The sequence below is a fragment of the Balaenoptera acutorostrata genome, chromosome 17 (assembly GCF_949987535.1).
Source record: "Balaenoptera acutorostrata chromosome 17, mBalAcu1.1, whole genome shotgun sequence".
NCBI lineage: Eukaryota > Metazoa > Chordata > Mammalia > Artiodactyla > Balaenopteridae > Balaenoptera > Balaenoptera acutorostrata.
The window spans coordinates 58,884,670-58,891,148 of NC_080080.1; the positions used below are offsets into that span (position 1 = coordinate 58,884,670).

The following is a 6,479-nucleotide window of genomic DNA, read 5'->3' on the forward strand; positions in this document are numbered from 1 at the left end:
CTCTGATCTGCTTTTCTATCATCCTCCCTAACTTATGTTAATGGACCACACCCTTGGCAATTGTCTCTGTTCTATTTGCCCATCCTTCTACACACTGACCCACTCTCTTCCCCTAGTTAATTTGCCCTTTGTTTTCCAACCCCATTTCATTTTCTACTGTGCCTCCCAGCCTCTTCCAGTACTTCCAGCTCTCCTTTCTAGGAGCAGATATAAAGATTCTCATCCATTCTTTCCAGAGTCCTGTGTGGTTCTCCTGGTCAGGGAAGGTGCTGGAATGTGACTTCAGCACATTCCAGTCAACCTGAACCCTGTCAGGGAAGAATGAGTTCTTGCACAATTAGGGGGAGTGTTTTATGACCTGTTATTGTTACTGTAACATTGTCAGACTTTCTGAAGAAAGAGAGGATTAATTATTGACAAAGTTGCGATGAAACTTTCACTAAAATACTTTCACACTTAGTGGGGGGAAAGGAAGCCTAGAAACCAAGCATTCAAAGGAATTAAAAACAAAAATCTGTCTCTCCCATTTTAATTTTCATTTCTCTCAAACATTCTAAAATTGGAGGAAAGAAAGGCTCTGCGTGACAGGGAACTATTGGAACTTTTTAAGGGGTACTAAATTATTTTTATCATTTTTTCTAGCTGCAAATAAAGATATAAATGAATAATAAATTTATTTTAAAGTCTGATAATTTTTTACAGCCTGTAGAGAGACTTCGTGAATAATCATAAATTTCCTTCACTCCCAGAGTGCCTGTGTGAAAAGAACATTCCATAAGAGAGAGATTCTAATCATTGGTGGTAATTACATGAAACCTTGAGTCATTAGACACTATTAATTGTCTGAAATGTAACCAGAAGAAAAATAAACATCAGGGAGGAAATCTAGCATGACTATAATTAGTTTAATTACAATCTTTCCAGTCTATAGGAAAAAATCTCAAAGTTGGTATTTCAAAATTGATTTAATTAACTTTTAAGTAACTTTTTAGTAATGTTTAAGTAGCTTTTTAGTTACTTAACTAACTAGCAATTTTTATGCTTTATTTAACTGGATATGATTCCCAAATTCTTTTTACCCAGTGTTTTCTGATACCACTTTTTTTTAAATCAATGGTGTTCATGTGGTTAACATTTAATAGGAATCCACTCAAGTAGAACACTTCTACAGGAGCCAGATGCTCTGGCCATCATGCCCAAGCGGATAGCTGCTAAGTCTGACCTGGGGGTCAGGACCTCGGAGCCCCTCTCAGCAACTTCTGAGTCGTCATCTGCCTCATGAGCCCTTTCCATCTCTTCCCATCACCTTGAGCTCACACACCCAAACCCCCATATCCTCAACTCTTCTTGCCCTAGGTAAATACACCCATCCCCATGTTTGGGGTCCTTCCCAAATTCTAAACAATCTGCATGATCCCACCCTTCCTCTCCTCCATGTCACCACCATCAACTCAAGTCCTGAGGATCTTACCCCTGAAATATCTCTCATCCTTCCCTCTGCCCATCCTTCCTCTTCATTTCATCCTAACTACAGTTGCTTCCTAACTAATCATCTGGCCTCCACTCTCTCCTGGCTTCAGTCCCCAAGACATATCATTTCACTTCTGGCCTTCAGATCTCCATGAGGCACTTTTGCCTGAGGAGCAGGTGAACTCCTGAGCCTGTCATCCAATAACTTCTGGGCTCTGGACACACTGTGTTGTTCCAGAGATGCCTCACACGAATCCACTAGAGCACTTTTTACTCCAATCAAAGCAGACCCCATACCCTATCCTGAAAAAGTCCCTGTGCATCCCTACACCCTGTCTTTGCCTTCCCTATTAGGCATAGGCTCTGCCAAACTTCTCCATCTGCCTGCTTCTGCCAAACTTCTCCATCAGCCTGCTTTTAGCTGCTCTGAACATCCTTCCTCAGGAAGCACTCCAGAGGAGCCCACCTTCAGCAAGGAATGATTTCCAACCTCCCCTTCATTCTCTTCATTTTTAAAAAATCCATTTCAATACTATATTTATTTAGACTTTAAAGTGTCACTTCTAAAATAAATTCTCCAAGAAACATTGTATGTTTAGAAAGCCCCGAAAAAAAATTTCTCATTTGACTTAAAATTTTTTTCACAGTTTTTAAAGGTTATATTCCATTCATAGTTATTGTAAAATATTGGCTATATTCCCTGTGTTGTACAATATACCCTTGTAGCTTATTTATTTTATACAGAGTAGTTTATACCTCTTAATCCTCTACCTCTATCTTGCCCCTCCCCCTTCATTCTTTTAGCAACACCCTTAAACCTCTCAAACACTTAGCATGATCTTTCATTGTTATAGCTATACCCCTTCTTCCGAAACAGCCTGAAACTCCAGAAGGGCAGGCAAAATACTTTCCTCCTCTTTTGACATAATAGGCAACTAAATATAGTGGAAAGAATATGGGTTTTAGAGCCAGCAGGTATGAGTTTGAATCTTGACTCTTGCTACTTACTAACTGACTTACCTTGAGGAAGTTACTCAACCTCTCTGAGCCTTTTTTCTCACCTGTAAAATGGGGATGCTAAGTATGACTGTCGTTAGCCTTTAATGAGAATTACTGATAAATGATTAAAGTGCCTTGAACAGCCTATATTCAAGAAACAGTCTTAAAAAAGCAGTAGTTTGGGGACTTCCCTTCTGGCGCAGTGGTTAGGAATCTGCCTGCAAATGCAGGGGACACGGGTTCAAGCCTTGGCCCAGGAAGATCCCACATGCCTCAGAGCAACTAAGCCCGTGCGCCACAACTACTGAGCCTGCGCTCTAGAGCCTGTGAGCCACAACTACTGAGCCTGCGTGTCACAACTACTGAAGCCCGTGCACCTAGAGCCTGTGCTCCGCAACAAGAGAAGCCACCTCAATGAGAAGTCCACACACTGCAAAGAAGGGTAACCCCTGCTCACCGCAGCTAGAGGAAGCCCGCACACAGCAACCAAGACCCAACACAGCCAAAAATAAATAAATAAATAAATTTATATTAAAAAAAAGAGCATTAGTTTGTTTTACCACTTTTCGTCTCTTTATGTCAGTGTCTATATCATGCCTTATACATAGTAAGTGCTCAACTATAATAAAGCAATAGGATTTCAAGATACGTCTGAACTGGATTATTAGCCTTAACAGCAACTTCCTGCTCACAAATAAAGCTATAGGTCCGCCATCTAAATGGCTGCAACTGTGCTCCCGTGGGTCCATATTCCAGCCTAGGTTAGTGATTTACAAACTCTCTGAGTCTCTGCTTTACGTGGTCTGGGGCAAGGCCAATTAAAATCTCCCCCAATAATTCCGCTATGTAGCCAAAATGGAGCATTACTGGCCAACCACTCAGTTCGATGACTTGATGAAAATATCTGACGGGTTTTGGTTTTGGTTTCATTTAGTTCCTTTTTACCTGTTGCCCTCAGCCTAGCCCACCTCAAGGCACTACTCAGGCCCTACCTGAGCCTCAGCTGGGATCTATGCTGTGAGAGACGAGATAATCCGTGAGAAACATATATCAAAACCCAGAGGATATCTATCACTGAACAGCAATATGTTTCATATTTATTAATGGTGTTTTAATGAGCAGGCTTCATACCCATTGTCTGCAGCCACTGAAATAACGCCAGCCTCTAAACTGACTGCCATGCATGATACATATTGATATGTGTGTCCCTTTCTCTACATTCACTCAGTTTTCCTTCTGAACCAATCAGGATTTGGATGGAAAGAAGGGGGGTTTTAAAAAGTATTAGTTAATCTGCTCTTGAACTTCAGAGAACAGGAGAATCACGCAGAGCCTTTGGTGGTCATGCAGAGGACTCAGTGTAATCATTGGAAGTACTTGAGTTGAGGAGAGTAGGTAGACCACCACTTATAAGTAATAGTTGAAATCATGGTGGGGGGGCAGGGGCTCCAAAATGATTAAGTACAAAGCAATCAGTAAAAGAGAGATTAGAAAGGATCTGTAACAACCAAAGAAGGAGAAGAAATAAAACAGAGCGGCACCCTTGAAGCCATGGAGAGGAATTTCCAGTTAAGGGGGCCATAGTGCTGAAAATGCAGGTCCCTAGGCCACACCCACAGAAATTCAGATTCAGTTCATTTGAGGTGAGGCCTAGAAGTGCACAGTTCCCACAATGTCCTTGAATTTGATGTACAGCCACTTTGAGAAACACGGGTACATCTTGTTTTATAAATAAGTGAAACCCCCCCAAAACAAAATGCTTAATGTAAGTTTATTTGACATCCAATTTCTCTTTTGTATTTCTAATATTGACCTTGTCGCATGGGAGACAAGATTTTATCTTTTGTTGTCCAAAGACCTAACTAACACTGGAAGAAACTTACATTAATTAAATGAAATTCAAGTTAGCCTCAAGAGTAATTTTCTCTGACTGATTCAGAAGATTCAGAAGTTTAGCAAGCAAAAGCACAGATGTGACACACATTATAGTACCAACTACCTGCACATTACTAGAAATAAAGTCTGAGATAGTAAATGCCATAGGAAAGGGGGATTCAAGGAGGTAGTTTCATTTATTCATTCATTCATGCCTTCATTCAACATATATTTATTCAATATCTATTATGTGGCAGGTACTATTAGACAAGGGATATACTGAAGCGAATAAAGTTCCTGCCTCTAATTATCACTACAATGGCAATCACATAACAATATATAAATGTATCAGATAAACACACTGATACACCTTAAGTTTATATTATATGTCAAATATATTTCAATTAAAAATAAATGAAGTTCCTGCTCTCAGGGGGCTTGCATTTCAAAATAAGCCAACAATTCCCTCAGATCTTTATTGAATGCATTCTGTGTGTAGGAGACTGAGCTAGATGTCCCATTAGGAGGATTAGGTGAGATGTTCCCTTTGGAAGTGACAATAGTCAATTATTCAAAAGACACTCATTTCCTAGGCACTCTCCTAGGTTCTTAAGATACAGAGATTAACAAGGGCCAGTCCTGACACCAAAGAGTTGGGAGTACAGAGGGAGAAACATCTAATTCTAACATAATGTAGAGATATACATGGAGGGCTTTTGGAGCAGGGGCTGATGAGAGATGAGGCTGGAAAAGTATGTTGGAGCCAGATTGTGAAGACATTGAATGCCATGGTCAGGGGTTTGGAATTCACTTTGTACACTGTGTGGCCTTGGAAAATCTTTGAGTGAAAAAGTGACAGGATCAGACTTGTATTTTAGAAAGTTACCTGGAGACAGACAGGCCAATTAAGAAGCTATTATAGGGACTTCCCTGGTGGTCCAGTGGGTAAGACTCTGTACTCCTAATGCAGGAGGCCCAGGTTCGATCCCTGGTCGGGGAACTAGATCCCACATGCATGCCGCAACTAAGAGTTTGCATGCCGCAACTAAGAGTTTGCATGCCGCAACTAAGAAGCCCGCATGCCACAACAAAGGTCCTGCGTGCTGCAAATAAGACCCAGCGCAGCCAAAATAAATAAATAAATATTTTTTTAAAAAAAGAAGCTATTATAGTAGTCTAGGCAGAGCTGGATTGTGACAGTGAAAATGAAATGAGAAGCCAAATTCAAGACTTCCAGAATCAGAAATAGCAAGATACAGAAGTGGAAGGATGTGGGGAAGAGGGTGGAAGAATTGAAACTCCTAAGACTTAGTTTAGGTGTCTGTGTGCATGGGAACCCTATCATCTAAGGTAGGGAAGAGTGAAGGAGAGTCCAGTTTGAGGCCTGGGAATGAGGGTAGAAATAATAACCCGTTCCACCTGGCTAGCTGTGAAAGGTCCAGTTGGAGTATTTATGAGCAGTTGGAAATATAGGTCAGGAGTTCAGGAGCAAAGCTGAAGCTGGATGTGGAGATAACAATCAATAAGGGATAGTTGAATTTATGGGGAAAAGATAGATGTCCAAGGGGGGCAGAGGGTAAAAAAAAAAAAAAAAAAACACAACAAAAGAGATCAGAGAGGATCCTTTGCCAAAATAGCAAAAGAAGTAGAATGGTATCCTTGGAGCCATGGAGAACAGTTTTCAGAAGAAAAATAAGTAGTCAAAAGGTAAGAGATCAAGTATGAAGAAGGCTCACCTCTGATAATCTCATCTCTCCCCTGATCTAAACATCATCCACATGCTGATGACCCCCTAATCTACACCTCTCATCCAGATCTCTCCTCCAAATTCCAACTCATTTATTTATCCATCTAAACAAAATGTATAAACTGTCCTTCTGTGAGCTGGCACTATGTTTGGAAGACAATGTTCCCCAAGATAGTCTGGCCCTGCCTTCTAGGAGCTCCCAACACAGACATTTACAGACACATACCAGTGTGATAAAGGCCATGAGAAAACAGAAGAGAGGCCCCTTCACCCAACCCACTTCCTAGAGGGAGTGACATTTTAGCTGAGACAAGAAGGAGGAACAAAGGTGAAACGGGGGGTGGGGGTGGGGGGGAAAGAGGGGAGAGGGCACAGAGTTCTCAAGTCT

At 41.1% G+C, this 6,479-nt stretch overlaps 1 non-coding gene across 1 annotated transcript; it reads left to right on the plus strand.

Moving 5' to 3' along the window:
* Window positions 1-5,271: 5,271 nt before the first annotated feature.
* TRNAR-CCU (transfer RNA arginine (anticodon CCU)) lies at window positions 5,272-5,344 on the plus strand. The gene has a single exon. It is a non-coding gene; the product is annotated as a tRNA-Arg (tRNA).
* The last annotated feature ends 1,135 nt before the right edge of the window (window positions 5,345-6,479 follow it).